General features: G+C 36.8%; 1 protein-coding gene and 1 long non-coding RNA gene across 3 annotated transcripts in view; one reads left to right on the top strand and one right to left on the bottom strand.

The window, feature by feature from the left end:
- Positions 1-19760, top strand: part of slc38a5a (solute carrier family 38 member 5a) — a 94548-nt gene that overhangs the window by 7638 nt on the left and 67150 nt on the right. The window contains exon 1 of one of the 2 annotated variants that reach the window (XM_039775560.1): positions 18855-18997. The exons of the other annotated variant lie outside the window; for it this stretch is intronic. The gene's annotated coding sequence lies outside the window, so the exon portion shown is untranslated. Of the gene's footprint in view, positions 1-18854; positions 18998-19760 lie in introns of those variants that run through there. 2 annotated transcript variants of the gene reach the window in all.
- Positions 3802-18787, bottom strand: LOC120542860. Its single transcript, XR_005636243.1, has 2 exons — positions 18606-18787; positions 3802-4215 (listed from the first exon to the last, which is right to left on the bottom strand). It is a non-coding gene; the product is annotated as an uncharacterized LOC120542860 (long non-coding RNA).

Genomic DNA, 19760 nt, shown 5'->3' with positions numbered 1-19760 from the left:
TGCAAATGTACCCTGTGTGTTCACTGAGCACTTGAGAAAAATCATACTGAACATTTGCATTACAACAGTTAATAATACACTTATGCAGAACATGTACTTTGTTTATGCCAATTTGTGCTAGGTATACCATATGTTGACTTTAGTAAAAACTTTAACTAACTGATTTTGTGGTCATTTAATTCTTGTTAACCCTTTAATGTGAAATCTTATTGTAGCTATTATTTTTTCAAAATACTACCCAGTCTAACTATACTACTGTGCAATCTCAAGGTTTTATAGGATCTTGCATGTAAAAGCTTATGTAGGGCATTGAATCACTGTTTATTCTTCCTGCTTACAAGTCTGCTACAGGTGTTGCTGAATTTTCAACGTAAATGTGAGCACTAGACATGATAAGCACCATGCTGGCTTAAGCCTTTTCTTGAATAATGATGGGTGCCTGAACTAGTCTGACCAGTAAGTTCGAAGCAATAGCTGGGAGTGGAGATGGTGGGAGGAGCACAGCAGCATTCTTCCTCACCAACAGTGACTGTTTTAGATCCCAGTGGATATGAGTTTACAGTTGAGAAAAGTAACCCTATATTTAGACCAGGCTGAAAAAGCCAATGCTATTTCCTGACACTATCCAGATTGTGTAAGCCACAGAAAACTAGGAGAGAGGCAAAGTTGTGCACAGCCCAATTTTAATAATCCAGTTTTAAAAATAATTTTCTGTATACTGTAATTTACTCTACAAATCCATGTGATGTATTATACACCATAACCAGTTTACTCACTGCAAGTTATCCTAAGCATTTGCTCTTCGCACAGACTCACGTGAATTTCAGGGGAATACAGTTCTTTAATATAGCAGCCCAAAACTTCAATTAAAAAAAGAATTAAATCAATTAAATAGCCAGTCTTTGTTTAATGTGGTGTATGTAGCAGACTTAAATTAACATTACAGCACAACATGACACAATTTAATCTGAAATAGTATGCATCAGTCAGTCTTGTCATATTTACATGGTGCTACCATAAGAAAATGAACATTTTTTATGACCTGTAGGTCCTGGAATTGTTCAAGTAGCCCAAAATAAGAATGGTAAACCTAAAAGACTTTGTAGAAAAAAGAATGGTGGATGAACGATTAGCACTGCCGACTCACAGGTAGAGTGACCACTGTTTGATATTTGGCCTAACTGCTGTCTCTGTGAAGTTGGTGCTGACATCTGTCTAAAGATAATTCCTATCTTGCATCAAAAGCTGCTGCCATTGGCTGTGGGTGCTGGTAAAATCAGTAATGTGAAATGCAGGTTCAAGAAATAAATGGAAGCACAAATATTACACATACCAATTTCTGAAGAGGATCTGAATTTGAAAATGTAAAAGTCTCTCTTGTCATCATTGTCAATTGCTTCTTTTTCAGAAATGGTTTGTGTCATCTTTGTACATACATACAGGTACATATTGAAAGTGCCCTACTGCATGCACATTAGTAGAAATAATCATCCTACCATCCATTTTGTAGATCCCTTATTCGTTTCAGGGACCAACATTAAAAGAAAATGTGAAAGGTATTATGTCTTAACATAATTTTAAATTTGTGTTAGAAAAATGCTGGCTTGTTTCCTAATTTAAAAACAACCATGAAAGTAGAAGATAGGTTAATTTGAAACTTTAAATTGTTCTTGTAGGTTTTACGTGAGTTTGCTCTTCAATGAATGGCTACCCTGTTAAGGGGCAGCTCCTGCCTTGTAACCATTTTTTTTTGCTTGGCACAAGCTTTGGCACTCAGAATTCAATGAATGGGTTATGCAATGGATGGATATATGGATATATGGAACTTTTTAGAGATTCTAGAATAATACATCTATACAGTATTATGGACTCTGTGCAACCTGTTATACAAAGAACATATTAAGCAATAAAAAGTCTGATTTGAATTTCCATATTGCATTGTTATGTCTTATCTTCTATCTTTTTTATAATTGTTTGCAAGCAGCATTACCTTTTCATGGTGAAAGTACTAGGAGTGTTCTTACCTATTCTGAATCACAAAAGGCTGTTAAAGGAAAATGTTGTCTCACAGGGGTTAAGTAGACAGGTTCTTACCTGTCTTGTAAATTTGATACCATTGCCATCAGTGCTTGTGGAATTTAAAAGGTGGGGATTGGACATTCCCCCTTTTCAAGTTAACACCCAGACAGCCATTTTTGAGCATTTGTAAGCATTTTACATGTCACCCTTATTCAAAAGCAAAATTTTCTTTTTGTATACTTTTATTTCTTTTTTCCTTAGTGGGCATATACTGTCTTTTATTGATAAGCACACCAGTGTATTGTATTTTATTTTGTTAATGACAAGAAAGCTGTGGTATAAATTACTGAAAATATAAATTAACATCTTTTATGTTGTATAGCTTTGTATTTTAAAATATACTGCTAAATTTCAACTATTCACACAAACACATTTAAATATACTCACCTAAAGGATTTTTAGGAACACCATACTAATACGGTGTTTGACCCCCTTTCGCCTTCAGAACTGCCTTAATTCTACGTGGCATTGATTCAACAAGGTGCTGAAAGCATTCTTTAGAAATGTTGGCCCATATTGATAGGATAGCATCTTGCAGTTGATGGAGATTTGTGGGATGCACATCCAGGGCACGAAGCTCCCGTTCCACCACATCCCAAAGATGCTCTATTGGGTTGAGATCTGGTGACTGTGGGGGCCACTTTAGTACAGTGAACTCATTGTCATGTTCAAGAAACCAATTTGAAATGATTCGAGCTTTGTGACATGGTGCATTATCCTGCTGGAAGTAGTCATCAGAGGATGTGTACATGGTGGTCATGAAGGGATGGACGTGGTCAGAAGCAATGCTCAGGTAGCCCGTGGCATTTAAACGATGCCCAATTGGCACTAAGGGGCCTAAAGTGTGCCAAGAAAACATCCCCCACACCATTACACCATCACCACCAGCCTGCACAGTGGTAACAAGGCATGATGGATCCATGTTCTCATTCTGTTTACGCCAAATTCTGACTCTACCATTTGAATGTCTCAACAGAAATGGAGACTCATCAGACCAGGCAACATTTTTCCAGTCTTCAACTGTCCAATTTTGGTGAGCTTGTGCAAATTGTAGCCTCTTTTTCCTGTTTGTAGTGGAGATGAGTGGTACCCGGTGGGGTCTTCTGCTGTTGTAGCCCATCCGCCTCAAGGTTGTGCGTATTGTGGCTTCACAAATGCTTTGCTGCATACCTCGGTTGTAACGAGTGCTTTTTTCAGTCAAAGTTGCTCTTCTATCAGCTTGAATCAGTCGGCGCATTCTCCTCTGACCTCTAGCATCAACAAGGCATTTTCGCCCACAGGACTGCCGCATACTGGATGTTTTTCCCTTTACACACCTTTTCTTTGTAAACCCTAGAAATGGTTGTGCGTGAAAATCCCAGTAACTGAGAAGATTGTGAAATACTCAGACCGGCCCGTCTGGCAGTCCTGACATTTCTACTTTTTAGTGGTTTGAGCATGGTCACTTTTTCATTTGGTACTCTGTACCCACACTTTTCACACTTCTCCCAACTTCTCATCTACACTTGTTAACTAGCAGAGATCTCCTTAGAATTGCAGCAAGGGGGACAGACTAAAAAGTGGGGCATTGATGTATATACTACAGTATATACACTAAGCAATCAATTCTATTATGTATAAGTACCCCACACATCTTGTTGATTGGAATGAAGTGTTGTAAACATTTTGTAACACTGTTAAAAATAAAATGCAAGTAAATATTATATATATTGTGACTGCTACTTGGATGATCAACCAACCAAAACACCAGTTCTTTAATGACTGACTCAAATCTATCCATATGGCATTACTTTAACAATGTTCTTTTTCACATAAAATAAGGAAAAGAAAGTGTACAGCAAAGTAAATATTGTTCTTAGTCTCTTGTTTATCAGAGTTGACCTCTTTTAAAATAGCTGTTTCTCATAAACAAGTGTTTTAAACATTTTCAATAGCTTCATCACTAGTTAGCAGAGTACAGTTTCCACAGAGCCCCTTTCCTTATTGCCCTTTCGCCTTTTCTGTTCACCCTTTATAGTATGTTGAGTTCAGGTGACCAAAAGGGATAACAGGAAGTCATACTGAGCTGAGTGGAGTCCTGTCAGCTTGTGGGTTCTTTCTGGTGTGTGTCCATCTTGAGATGCTCCTGGACCCCTCCTGAAAAAAGAAGAATACACTTTGAGGTATCTGGAGCCCTTCATCTTTTCTCCCTGGCTTTCCTCCATGTTACCCATAACTCATCCATGACAAGAAGAAGGGGCAATCTGAGAATATATACAAAAATTAAGATTGCCCAGGAAGTTAAACCTTGGGAGGCATCTCTGAGGGTTTCAAACAGATATAAATACATTTAGTTTTTACTGTTCATGAATTTTACTCATTCCTTCACTACCTCAAGAAATTAATAGTGTTGAGCAAACCCTCTGTAGTTTGCTTTGCTGTGAGTTTGGCAAAAATCAGGTAAATGTTTGGGAATTTTGCAAAACTACAGTAAATACATTTATGTCAGTGGGGAAGGAGGAACTGAACTAGTTTTGAATGACTTATAATGGTGCAATGGTGTTTTAAATATCCAAATGGCTAGAAAGTGTCTGCCAGCTATACTACGATAATAATTGTGGCCAGAAATGCGATCTAAGTGAGCTGTGCAGCAGTAGCTCTCACCACTCCACTACCATGACTCAAACAAGAAAAGACACAGACAGAACAATAACAACAAACAAATTGCCACAAACTACCAAAAAATAAAAAAAACAATTTCATTGGCCTCACAGAGTACTAGTGTTGGGGCACACATTAGCCGTGTCAATCAGCATCGTGGGACTGGCTCATTCAATTGTTTGAAATCTTGCTTTTCCAATCTTTTTGTTTACAAAAAAATGTCTGTCTAAGCTGGCCGCAGGGCATGTTTCAATGGAACTGTTCTTCGAGCAAGGTCACCAGTGAATACAGCATATTTGCTGCAAATGAAGGTTAGTGAATTTTGCCAATCAACACTAGAAATCAATAAGATACCACAGATTAAAATTTGCTTCATTCACCATATGAAGCCAGATTGAAAGCCAATTGCACATTGTGCTAGGAAATGGATTGTTCTATGGCACCGTAGTAGCAAGTTGGGAATTTCTAATTAAACCCACTATAAATTGCATGCATCTCCTGTTATGTTTAATTGAAGTACAGAAAGTTTGAAGAATTTTTTAGGAAGCCTGGATTAAAACACCTACAAGGCCTGGGTGTCTTTGCACCTTAACAGATGATCTTACTTTTAGTAATGCAGTGTGCGAACACTCAGTAGTTTTAATGCTGCACGTTATTTTGTTTTGGGGTGGGAGTGGAGTCCCTGTTGGTCATTTTGACACAGTGTCGTCTTAATTTCACTGAGAGAGGGCATTAGGGTGAATTAAAAGGCCCCTTGCTATGCACCCGGAACATCCTGATAGTAGATCCACCCCTAAGTGTGCAAATGCTAGATACATACTGTATATTTATGCCCTTGTATAAGACAAGCTTGCAGCTAGGTCTGTATTTTACTTGCCCCTGAAAAGGACTATCCCAAAGTGATAATTTGAATTATCTTCCAATGAAGAATTTTGAAAACTTTTAGAAAATAGTAAAAATGTGTCTGAAACATGTAATGTAAGCAGTAAAGTTTTATGTAGATCTCATATACATAAAAATGGCTGATATCTCCAGGTGACGTATAGACAAAAATGGAAAAAGTAAAATCATTTGTTTAGTGCGTTTTGAGAGAACTAGAAGCACTTCCTCCAGAAAATCCTTTATGAAGGGACATAGTTACTAGTTGGAGAGCATACAGTATATTAGGGTGGGGTGATGACCAAAAAAGACGATATTAATGAAGCCAAACATAGTAGTAGCAATGCTACTGTAAATAAAGCACTACACCAAGATGTTTGCTATGACTCACAGATATCCAGTAAAAAAAAATATATCTAGAAAAGTAGTGATTCATGTTGAAATCTGATATACTGGTACGTCAGTGAACTGTGTTTAAGCATGTGAGATGTTGGTGAGAAACTACTGTGGTAAACTCCTTCAGGCAACACCTGAGGGTATTCAAACGTGCTGCATAACATCCCAAGCTGACAGTTACATCGCTGGGAAGTTTGGCTTGCCATGAAGTCTGTACAGGCTGCTTAGTTCCCATCAAGTTTGGCTTTAGTGAGGCTAGTAGCAACAGAAAACAATGGTAAAGGCTGATATTGCCCTAAAAATCTGAGTCCTGTAAAATTTCTTTTAAGTCTGGTAATTGATTTAAGTAATCAGCTTCTGAGAATGAACACAATAGAATGCTATAATTACTGCAGAAAGTTAGACAGATAATGTTATCAAACCCAATTTATTAAAGAGCTACTGTCAAGTACAATAGTCAGTAAACCATGTTATATTATATTAAAGGGCATTAAAATATAGACATGCTGGAAAATACATATTTTTGTATTTAAATATAAATTTAATGTCTTTACAGAGAGACATTTAAAATTTGAGGTGTAAATGGTATATAAATTGAATTTAGCTGTAATTTTAAATATAAATATATAAAATATTAAGGCAGTGGCAGCCTCAGAAAAGTGACCTGTGGTTGTGGGTTTATTACGGTAAAGTGATCACAAAAGCAAGTAACAGCAGAAAGAAAAATAAGAGCAGCGACATCTAATGGACATCAAGCAAATCATAGAAGCCAATTACGTGACAAAGAACACCTTAATAGGAAAGAGAAGAAGAAGATCAGCTCCATCTGCCGAGTAATTGGATACAGAATGCAAAACCAGCTAAAATGTAAAAATGCAAGCCGGCAATTGAGAAGATCATCAAATACATGTTGAGAATTCATATTTCAAGTGTAACTTCTTACATGTATAAACAATTGGCAGCGGGCTTACTGTGTGTCTCAAAATCCCTCCCATATTCAAAAGGTTCCTTACTTTACCTTCTAAAAACAGTGCCTACATCTATAACATCACTGAGATCACCACCACCTAAACAGCCCCATTATGCCCTGGTGGAAGAACTAATCATCCAGTAATGAAAGTGGGCAAAAGAGTGAATGTCCAGAGCAAGGAAAAAGTTACAAGCTCTTGATGAAAGAGGCAAAAATCCAGAGAGGACTAAAGCAGAAAGGATTCAGACCTGGGCCGACTTCATATAATGAGAAATGTGCATAGCTTTCATATAAATTGTTTGAACTGTTATACTGTATCTCATAGCGAATTATTAGTGAAGCAGTAGGAGGCCTGATGATTTTTGTGAACTTTTTTGTGATGAAGAAAGGAGCACCATATAATTGAAAACTAAATGTGTGATCCAGGCATTGAATTGCAGACTGAATTCATCATTTCTCTGCCTGGGAAAGTAACTTACATCATCCATGCTGACTCAGCAAGAGAAATGACACTCTGTACCAATGTCTTTGTGATGAATAATTCTTAATTCTGTGACTTCAAAGAAAGAATCAAACCATATATATCTTTCTTGGACACTCCTCTATCCAAATATTAATGCCTTTAAATATAAACCTGTGGCACACTCCGAGCAGGTCTGACCTCCCTTTGCTGCCACCTACAAGCCTGTATTGGCAGTAGCAGCTATTAGTTGTCCTAGCCAGAAGTTTTTTTTAAGTTATTTTTTTAATTATTATTGTTTATTTTTATCACATTTTATTTATTTATTAATTTATTGGGGCTTTTGTAAACTTTAATTTCCCCTTAAGGACAAATAAAGTATAATCTAATCTAACGTCCTATTTTTTAATTTATTGATCATTGATCTTTTATTAAATGTACATAAAGGACTGCAAAGTGACCTGTGGTCATGTGTTTACAACAAAGTGATCACAAAGCAAAGTGCTAGCAAGGAGTAATATTTATTTCATTTATTGTTTAATGTTTTTATTCTTCATGTATTTTTACTTTTTAATAAAACAATTATTTCATTTTTATCTTGAACAGTCAATACAGCCTTGCACTATTTGAGTCACCACAAGTAATAAAACATATTATAAATACATTATAAACTCTATAGGAACTGAAAGAAGTAACTATTTAGAAGAAAGAGAGAAGCAGCTGTTTAGAAAACATATGAAGTATCAACAGCTCCTTATCTTTAATTTGGAATTTAGTTGTATTTAATTTTAGGACCACTGGTTCATGTGTTTCACTAGTTAAAAATAAAAAGCAAATAAAAAAATATAATACAGTATATGTAAATTACCAACAAAATATTCTTTGCAACAAAAGATTTTTGACAATATTCAATAGTTTTTACAATATAATTCATCAATCTATTTGGATTTTACTTACTTCTGCACATTAAAGTACTCTTTCTATCTATCTATCTACAGTGGTGTGAAAAACTATTTGCCCCCTTCCTGATTTCTTATTCTTTTGCATGTTTGTCACACAAAATCTTTCTGATCATCAAACACATTTAACCATTAGTCAAATATAACACAAGTAAACACAAAATGCAGTTTTTAAATGATGGTTTTTATTATTTAGGGAGAAAAAAAAATTCAAACCTACATGGCCCTGTGTGAAAAAGCAATTGCCCCCTGAACCTAATAACTGGTTGGGCCACCCTTAGCAGCAATAACTGCAATCAAGCGTTTGCGATAACTTGCAATGAGTCTTTTACAGCGCTCTGGAGGAATTTTGGCCCACTCATCTTTGCAGAATTGTTGTAATTCAGCTTTATTTGAGGGTTTTCTAGCATGAACCGCCTTTTTAAGGTCATGCCATAGCATCTCAATTGGATTCAGGTCAGGACTTTGACTAGGCTACTCCAAAGTCTTCATTTTGTTTTTCTTCAGCCATTCAGAGGTGGATTTGCTGGTGTGTTTTGGGTCATTGTCCTGTTGCAGCACCCAAGATCGCTTCAGCTTGAGTTGACGAACAGATGGCCGGACATTCTCCTTCAGGATTTTTTGGTAGACAGTAGAATTCATGGTTCCATCTATCACAGGAAGCCTTCCAGGTCCTGAAGCAGCAAAACAACCCCAGACCATCACACTACCACCACCATATTTTACTGTTGGTATGATGTTCTTTTTCTGAAATGCTATGTTCCTTTTACGCCAGATGTAACGGGACATTTGCCTTCCAAAAAGTTCAACTTTTGTCTCATCAGTCCACAAGGTATTTTCCCAAAAGTCTTGGCAATCATTGAGATGTTTCTTAGCAAAATTGAGACGAGCCCTAATGTTCTTTTTGCTTAACAGTGGTTTGTGTCTTGGAAATCTGCCATGCAGGCCGTTTTTGCCCAGCCTCTTTCTTATGGTGGAGTCCTGAACACTGACCTTAATTGAGGCAAGTGAGGCCTGCAGTTCTTTAGACGTTGTCCTGGGGTCTTTTGTGACCTTTCAGATGAGTCGTCTCTGCACTCTTGGGGTAATTTTGGTCGTCCGGCCACTCCTGGGAAGGTTCACCACTGTTCCATGTTTTTGCCATTTGTGGATAATGGCTCTCACTGTGGTTCGCTGGAGTCCCAAAGCTTTAGAAATGGCTTTATAACCTTTACCAGACTGATAGATCTCAATTACTTCTGTTCTCATTTGTTCCTGAATTTCTTTGGATCTTGGCATGATGTCTAGCTTTTGAGGTGCTTTTGGTCTACTTCTCTGTGTCAGGCAGCTCCTATTTAAGTGATTTCTTGATTGAAACAGGTGTGGCAGTAATCGGGCCTGGGGTGGCTACGGAAATTGAACTCAGGTGTGATACACCACAGTTAGGTTATTTTTTAACAAGGGGGCAATTACTTTTTCACACAGGGCCTTGTAGGTTTGGATTTTATTTCTCCCTAAATAATAAAAACCATAATTAAAAAACTGCATTTTGTGTTTACTTGTGTTATATTTGACTAATGGTTAAATGTGTTTGATGATCAGAAACATTTTGTGTGACAAACATGCAAAAGAATAAGAAATCAGGAAGGGGGCAAATAGTTTTTCACACCACTCTATCTATCTATCTATCTATCTATCTATCTATCTATCTATCTATCTATCTATCTATCTATCTATCTAAATGATGAGACTATTGTGCCAAGTAAACCAAGTCAAGTGGCTTTATTTTCATACCATCCTAAATCCTTCTCAGAGGTTACTTCCTACAAGACACAATTGCCCAAATATTTTCAGTATTAAACCAAATTTTCCAAAGGTTTGTTCTGAAGATGGTATAGGTCTTTTTGAATTGTCTTGCTGCCTTTCCGGTATCTGCGTTCTATCCATTTATAATTTAATCTGCAAATTAATCTGTGAATTTTATGTGTTTACCAGCAATATCAGAATCAGTATCATTATTTTAGTTTAGAAAAAGGTGCAGTCCAAGGACAGATAAATAGAATAGGGCATCTTTTGTCCCCATGTTATAATGAACAGAGAAGAATTTTTTGGATTACATAAAATAAGGCAATTCCCAAAGAAGGTTTATAGGGTCATTATTGTTATTTGTAGAGTACAGTAAAATTCTTATCTTGCATATGCTTATGAACATGCAACACATTGCTACTATACTCTCCAGCACCACAGATTAGCAAGTATGACTACAATAACTTACAACTTACATCTTCCCTACCTGAAAAATCTCAACTTATTTGTCATTAACATTAATATATTGTAGGACAGCACAGAAATAATGAAAATAAACACAGTATTTCTAGTACTTAATTAGTAAGTTAAGAGGTGATAGAGCTGAGAGTGCACCAACATCTGTGTAGCACTGTTAATGCTTAATCAAGTCATCAACCTAATAAATGCATTAAATCAGTACTGTTTACACATACAGTATACTCACATACATAACTTAGTATTTCCATTGGATATCTTGCAATGTTAAATTGTACTGCTATCCAAACTCTGTGAAGCACACTCCTATTGGAGCTTTTGCTCCCCTCAACCTCATCTGATGCATCAATGTCCCCATTGTCTCACTCCCATTTCTTTTATCAGTCAATCCCCATATCAGTACCCACACCTGCCGCACCAGAAACAGCTGCTCTATTTTTCTTAACTATACTGACCTTAAAATTTTGCTGATTCTGTCACATTTTTTTATTTTTCAGCCAATCAAAATACAGATATGTACAATTTTAGGATACCAGTATAAAATTTATTTAAAGACTGCATAATAAACTTTGTTTATTTAAACATTATAAAAAGTTAGAAACATATATTTATGTGGATTTTGGAGTCCTGGAACATACAGGGCTCAGAATCAGAGGTACAGAAGTTGAGCTCTGGCACAAATTAAGCACTGAGTATTTCTATATCACTCTCTTTCAAAAGATCCCCCTAGATGACTTGAGGTGGCACTTGCAAAGGGACTTTTCAGTCCACATTTCAAACAAAGAGTGGAGCTGTGCCACTGACAAGGACATTTCTCATGTGCAAAGCATGGTGTAAATCAACTAAACACTGCACACACTTATCACAAAATAGGGTCTCTATAATATATTTATTTGTAGGGTATGTGGTCAGACACACCTCAGTTGCTCATATTTTTGGGGTCGGGATTGTTTTTGGAATATTATTAAATAGAATAATATTGCATATAGAAAAACTGAAAAAATCTGTTGTGGAATCTTGTACTCATTCATCTCCTTATCTTAACAGGAAAAAATGTAATCCATAGACCATACAGAATACTTTCAGAAGATATTCTGTTCCATATGCAGTGCAAAGTAAGGACAAATATATTCTTTACAGAGTGTCCTTTCACTTATTATCTTTACTTATAAATTTAAGTTTTTCAGGTGCACATTGGCTTGACAAAAATATTAGTCAAAACACTATCAAAATGTCATATACAGGAACCAAAAAAAAGAACAAAAACAGTAAACACAACTCAAAAATTCAAAACAAAACCAAAACAAGCAGAATGCACTATATACTCTGGATAACAGTTCAAACTACAAACAAGGAAAGGTTTCACATTTGCCTAATTCATCTCTCCAACCTCTTCATTGTTGAACTACTAGGGGACACTTGTTACATAGCACCAGACAACAATGGGAGGAGCCTGGGGTTATATGCATATACAGTATAAGAAGATATTACAGAGCCCAATCCTATTTCTGACAAAAGTCATCCTTTTATTTTTCTTCCTTTCATTTATTTATGAAATCTCAGACAGTTTTTATTTATATGTTCATATGATTTGGCAGCTTTGACTGTAGTGTGTGTATAGAGGTAATAGTGTGATTCTGGAAACTGAAGTATACCACAATGAACAAAATCCACCCTGGCATCTCCTTTTACGTGTCACTTACTCCTGGCCCTGACCCACCTGGCTGTGTTGTTGTGCAACAGTAATCATGTATCATTACATAGAATGGGTAAAGAAAAATAACAATAGACAAATGGCTACATTCATTGTTCTAGCAGTCTGACATGCATGCACTGGCCGACGTTGCCTTCAAAACTTACTGTAATTCTTTTCCCCACAAACATAACCTTCTGTAGTGTAAAAGTCAAGCTAAAATGGTGGTGTAGGTCAGTAGGAGTAGAATCATGCAGTGTTGCTGTAACAAGCCAAGTATAAATCAAAGAAATATTTTATCAAAGTGTGCAAAATAACAACAAAAAAAAAACAGTCAGTCAAAGCTCCACTCCAAAATAGGCTAGTAAAGAGAAGCAGACTTTTCCATTATAACAAAATCAGGGAAAAAATAAAAAAAATCAACACAAGTCAAAAGCACAAAACACTAAAATCAAATGAAGTGCTACACCAAACAATATAAATGACATTTACAAAGTAGTAATTTGACTCAAAATTCCATTTTTATTTCCTGTAATGTTAGGTGATAATGCACCCTCTACCTGTAGCAGGTGCCCACAAAGTAATTCACCAAAGACCAACAGACAGACCCAATGAGAGACAAATTAAAGTTTGACAAAAACATAAAACATGTCCTATCCAAAAGGATTAGCACTTTGTCCCAAGTCAGGAGAACTGGGGTATAGTTACTCATTCAAGTGTGGCAAGCAGGAGAACTGGAAGGAGGATAGCCATTTATCTCAAGTCCATTAGGTAGCAACACATGGCCCCATTATGACATAATGGAGATTTAGTTTCTCTTAGATAAAGCAAATAGGTGAATTGACCACAAAATTCTTTTAAAACTGTAAACTGCTTAGGGTTGCAAAGAAACCAGGGGCAAATAGTGGCAGTTCAATCCTAGATTCACTGTAGCTTACAAAGACTGCCTTGACCCTAGATGTGATTTAAGAATTTGGCCAGAAATAATCTTGGTTGGGAGTTTAAAGTTGTTATATGATAAGAAAGTTAATTAAACTCTGAACAGTGAGTTGAGCTTACAGTAAGAGCTCTTAGGTGCTCTTAGGTAAGAGGAAGAGGACAAAGTAAAATGTGTAGAATGAGGTTGGAGGTGAGAAAGCAGAGTATTTTTGGTGGTACTGTACTTTGAAAGGTGGGAAAGTGTGCATGTTACCCCATCAAAGAGACCTTGGTTTAATCCAAGTAATGGCTAGGCAGAAGGGCCTAGGGTTTTGCTTGTTAATCCAATTCTTTTGAATTTTCTATTGATTCTATTCATCTCTTCTTTGTGTGTTTTCTTTATTTCCAAGAGGACTCACTCCTTATACACAATAAAGGTAGAAATGTCAACAGCACGTCACTTTATTGATACTTTTTATTACAGACCACACTGACAACAAAAGAAATGGTGAGTCATTAGAGAGGCAAGTACTTAAGTCAGAAATAGCACACCTATTGTCAGAAATTGTAGCTTATATTGATGCCTCTTTAAGGTCATAAAGACAAAAATAAAGGAAAAACTTGTAAGTAGTATTCTAACAGCACTTCACAAAGATACATGCCGGCCTGCTTAACTACAGGCTGTGTTTATACCTGCAAGCAGATAGTACAGCCAAATGGCTATGTTATATTGCACGAGTATTTCTTAAAATCATAAATTTGGTCTTGTAATACAAAATGTTAGCATTTAAGATGAACTTCTGACTCCAATAAATTCAACCACTAACTCACTTCTGATTGGACTTAGTGAGGTAGACAAAAGAAATGAAACCTTATAAGATGCGCATTAATTATTACTGGATTAACTATATTTGGTAAATACACAAATGAAGGAAGGAATAAATCCAGTAGCATATTTTCAATAAAAATATGATACCTTCTATATAATAGAATTTAATATTAATTACTAATAAGTATGCATTAAGTATAATAATTATAAATAACAGATAATATTTAATTACATTTTAATAGTATGAATGTGTTAAATGATGAACCGTTTAACATAATATAGCAATTTTGCAGTTGTGACTGCCAATACTTCTTTACCCTAGTTGCATTTATTATAGTGCATCCAACACAAATGATACATTTAGTATGACCTCTGCCAAATTATGAATAGAACTTACAGTATGCAATCTGTGTATAAACCATGGTGCTGTTCACTTGCCATGAAATGAACAATACTAAGTAAAGCCTTAATTCAAATACATTTTTTAAGTTCCCAAACGATAACGGCAATTTTTGGATACTCTTCCTTTCAATTATAACTTTGCTCATAGATTTCTGTGAGTTATGGAGAGTACCGTGAGAGTCTCTTCTGATAGATCTAGGAAATCATCTGGAGATGCACAATCAGAGAATACCTATGAATGAAGTGTTCCTATTTGATTGTTGCCGAAGCATCCGACTAAGTTAGTTTTAAATTTCTTAAAGGTCATATTTTTCAAGTGAAACAAAATGGCCTGGATGTTTCCTTTATGTTTGCTCGGAGCAGGTTGAGGAGACCCTGGAGAGGTGGAGATATGCTCTTGAGAGGAGAGGAATGAAGGTCAGTAGGAACAAAACAGAATACATGTGTGTAAATGAGAGGGAGGTCAGTGGAATGGTGAGGATGCAGGGAGTAGAGTTGGCGAAGGTGGATGAGTTTAAATACTTGGGATCAACAGTACAGAGTAATGCGGATTGAGGAAAAGAGGTGAAAAAGAGAGTGCAGGCAGAGTGGAATGGGTGGAGAAGAGCGTCAGGAGTAATTTGTGACAGACGGCAAGAGTGAAAGGGAAGGCCTACAGGACGGTAGTGAGAACAGCTATGTTATATGGGTTTGAGACGGTGGCACTCACCAGAAAGCAGGAGAAAGAGCTGGAGGTGGCAGAGTTAAAGATGCTAAGATTTGCACTGGGCGTGATGAGGATGAACAGGATTAGAAATTAGTACATTAGAGGGTCAGCTCAATTTGGACGGTTGGGAGACAAAGTCAGAGAGGTGAGATTGCATTGGTTTGGACATGTGCAGAGGAGAGATGCTGGGTATATTGGGAGAAGGATGCTAAGGATAGAGCTGCCAGGGAAGAGGGAAAAAAGGAAGGCCTAAGCGAAGGTTTATGGATGTGGTGAGAGAGGACATGCAAGTGATGGGTGTAACAGAACAAGATGCAGAGGACAGAAAGATATGGAAGAAAATGATCCGCTGTGGGGACCCCTAATGGGAGCAGCCAAAGGAAGAAGAAGAAGATAGAAACCAAGACCATGCACTAAGAATCCCTGTATTTTTTGAGGTTGAGTGGTGCAATGCACTGGGAGTCTTTGTGCTTTTATGAGGTAGACTGGGACCATGCACTAGGAAACGTACTGCTTTGGAATAAAGAAAAAATTTTATTTCTTGCTCCTGAGACTGGGTTTGGATCTTAGCCCTTTCGTTGGCACAGTTGAGTTTTGCAATGTTTCCATGTCAGCTGAGTACATTAATTGACAACTTTAAAATGGTTGGTATATGTCAGTGTGCCCATTTTCAAATGAGTTCTGTTCCTATCTCACAATAGGAGCATCTATTTTCTCCAGTAAACCACTTCCCAATATAGGGTGCATACAATAATACAGAAATTCAACATTATAAAAAAGAGCATAATATTATTATGCTCTTTCATATTGCCATGTTGTGGGTAGCCAATAAATAATGGGTCATGTGAGGCAAAGCAACATATTTGCACCATGGCATGAAACAGGATATCAAACACTAGCAGAGGAGAATGATGCTATACTTCTCAGAGTTAATATTTGCTTTATCCTGTAAAACGATGTGCAAACACTAATAACATTTAAGTAATTGTTTTCTCATGCCTGAATGATCTCTGGATATCATCGGGCAAGTAGGAAACATGTCAAATCAGGATGTCTATAAAATCTCCAGGAACTTGTTCCTTGCTGGCCTCTAGGGATTAATAAAGGTTAGTAGTAATATTAAACAAAATGTGATGGATATATGAGCATTTCTTCTATGGAATTCCTGGCAAAATGGTGGATTAGATTGAGAGTAAATTAATCTCAACATTGTAGATAACGTGCCCTCAAGAACTATTTTTTCTAATTACAGTTTTAAGGCTTTTATTATTTTTTTTCTACTTTTTCTTTTTACAGAGAGAATTTGTTTTTTTTTATTCACTCGATTTCCCTGTGACCACCTGACATGTTTTAGATGAAAAACAATGGGTTTGATAGATCTTACTTTAGTCATTTACTCACAATTCAGATATTAAATTATGCCAATTTGTTCTAACATAATGTTGTACTTGTTGGGTCACATTTCTAGTCTTTTATTTATTTTGACCTTGTCATGGTTATGAGTTACAGTAAAAGTAATAATTGTGGGAATTAGGACTGTCATGGATGTTAATTAACAGTTTTTGGACAACATTCAATCAAACTAAGTTACAAATTTGATTATTTAATTTGTTTAGTCTGAAGCTGAATATACCCCTGTGTGGTACACTACTATTGGGGTGTTTGAATATTTTGTAGATTGAGTCTTTTCTTTTTATGGTACATCTTTTATTTTTACCCTTGTAACTTGTATTGTGTGTTGTATAGATTACTTAGTGTATTTGCCTACCATTTGTTTCATAATATTCTTTTATGATTGGGGTGTCATTGAGATTTGGACTGTATCTCAGCAGCATCAGCTCAAATTTAGAAAGAAGCACTGGATGCTGTTCTAAAACACAGCACTCTAAAGTACTCGAATGCATCAGTCCATCCACCATACATTTATCAGCTGTCTATCTATGCTTCTGTTTTCTAACCCACTTAGCCAGTTTAAGGGTCATAGCTAGAAACAAGCCAGGAAGCAACCCTGGGTGCCGATTTTAATATAGGATTGCAGTGGGCAGAAGCCTATCTTGGCAGCAATGGAAGAAAAGCAGGATCTGCATCAAACAGTGTACCAGTCCTTGAAAGAGCCACCTATCGACCTAACCTGCATATATTGGAAGAGCAGCAGAAAATCCTAATTGAGATCAGATCATCCTTTGAGCAGGTGCTAAATTATGTACCACCATACCACTTGTATTTAATATAAAATATTTTTCATTTTACTCATGAATTTACTGCGGTGGGCTGGCGCCCTGCCCAGGAATTTGCTCCTGCCTTGTGCCCTGTGTTGGCTGGGATTGGCTCCAGCAGACCCCCGTGACCCTGTTTTAGGATATAGCGGGTTGGAAGATGATTGACTGACTGACTCATGACTTTATTAGCTTGCTATTGTGTTTTTAAATTGCTTCCTTTGTAAAGTTCCCTGAAATTGTTCAGGCTATCCATCCATTTTCGAACCTGCTGAATCCGAACACAGGGTCACGGGAGTCTGCTGGAGCCAATCCCAGCCAACACAAGGCACAAGGCAGGAACCAATCACGGGCAGGGTGCCAAGCACTGTGTAAATTGATTGGACACTATATGCTTTGTACAATTATTGTCAGTATTACCTATGTTTAAACAATGTGACATCAACTTATATAGTGTGCAATACTACTCTAATGCATCCATCCACCCACCATATATTTATCAACTGACTATCCATGCTTCTGTTTTCTAACAGCAATACAGTACAGCAAAGTTGTGACCTGCTGCTGTGGCACATTGTGTTCATTTTGTTTCTGTTTTCATTATTCTGATGTTTCTAAAAATATCAGAGCAGTCCGTCTTCAGCATCAAGCAAAGGTGTAAATGATCATAAAATGGTTTCTAACTTTCTGAACACAATGTCTATTTATCATAACTGTTACAAGTTTCATCACCTTCTCCATTTGCTAGATTTGTAGAAAAACAAAACATATACCAAATATCACTTTCAAAAATCCATTAGTATAATGCATATTCTGGAATCATTTACACCAATGGATGACCACAGGAGGCTGGTGTGTTTCCTGACAACACTAGACATCAGGTAGCAACTAACCCTGGATGGAACATGCACGATCAGATGCTCAGGGCAACTTATTCCTGGTAAATGTGCATAACCTGAATGTCTTTAAGATGACAGGGGTGTCCGGAGAAACCATATATGGAAATAGGGAGAGCTTCCAAACTTCCACACAGTAACATTAAACAACAAGCTCTAAAAGAGACCAATAAATAAAAGAATTATAAAACAACAAATTAGGAATTTGTCTCTAAACACTAATATTTAAATATTTGTCTCAGGATAACTTATCATTCTGTTTTAAAAAGGATTTGGAACATTTCCTAAAACAGTACTCACCTAATTTTTGGCATTGCTGTTATTTTTTCCCATTGGAAACAAGGTTGGGTTTGTCTTTCTTTATATTATTCAACCTCCTGAGAATCGATATAGAGCCACAGAGATTCAGTTTTCTCATTCACAAACATTAACACTGTTGCTTCTTGGAGATAGCAAGTAAGAGTATTGGAAAGAAAAGAGTTAAGAAAGGGGTGGGGGGGGGGTGTTGGAGGGGGTGGCCTCGTCAGTTCCCGCTCCTCCTCTTTCTCCTCCTCCACGCAAGCAGCTGCAGCGAAGAATTGACGGCTTGAATGACAATAAAGCACAAGCAGAGGGCATCTATTGGATTTCAAATTATACACACACACAGAAAAACGACTTTAAAGGGCAGAGAAAACTGTCGTTCAATGTGGGTGAGTACAGGAAAGAATAGTAGTCCTTTTAATGTCTGAAAGCTTCAAGGAACTTTTGGGAGAGTTAAGTCAAATTGTACACTGCTTGATTTAACACCATATGAGGGTTGCATCATACAAGGAACTGAACACATGGCGGGCTACTGAGCAGTGGGTGGCGCTGAGAAAGAAAGGAGAGGGTCTTGAGGATTTGGCAGTTTGCTTTGTCTGTTTCTAAAGTCTCTTTTTATTCCTTCTGAATTGCTTAAAGTGTAAACTTCTTTAGTCTTGAGCTGATCATACAGTCTGTTGTACTGAGCCTAACTGAAAAGTTAGTGAAAATGTACTGAAATGTGTTAGTAATCTGTTGCTCCAGTTCAAACTATTGCAAACTGTTCTGTAATTCTTAGTCATCTTGTCACTATGCCTGAACACTTTCTTATGTTTCTACTTTATATGCTGAGTGTAGTTCTAATGAATTCAGTTCTGGGTTATTTCCTCTCTCGTTCTTCACCTTTTGCTGCACATTCTTCTATCACATAACAACTCGTCCACGGTGTGTGTTTAGTGCCGCATGTTGTAGTACAATATTTTGCTGAACCAGTTCCATGTGTGTTTTGCTACTAACTCCTTGGCGACTGCACTTTATTACTCTTTGAGCTTACATTTTTCTGTGATCATAATATGTATTATACCTCAGTTGTTTTTGCTACCCTGTTATCATGTTGCTGTGTTTTGTAAACAGTTTCAACACTTTGTAATCAATCAGTATACAATAATTGGT

Source organism: Polypterus senegalus, chromosome 13 (genome assembly GCF_016835505.1).
Source record: "Polypterus senegalus isolate Bchr_013 chromosome 13, ASM1683550v1, whole genome shotgun sequence".
Classification (NCBI taxonomy): domain Eukaryota; kingdom Metazoa; phylum Chordata; class Cladistia; order Polypteriformes; family Polypteridae; genus Polypterus; species Polypterus senegalus.
The sequence above is the reverse complement of the archived record's forward strand: the minus strand, read 5'-3'. Positions and strand labels throughout refer to the sequence as shown.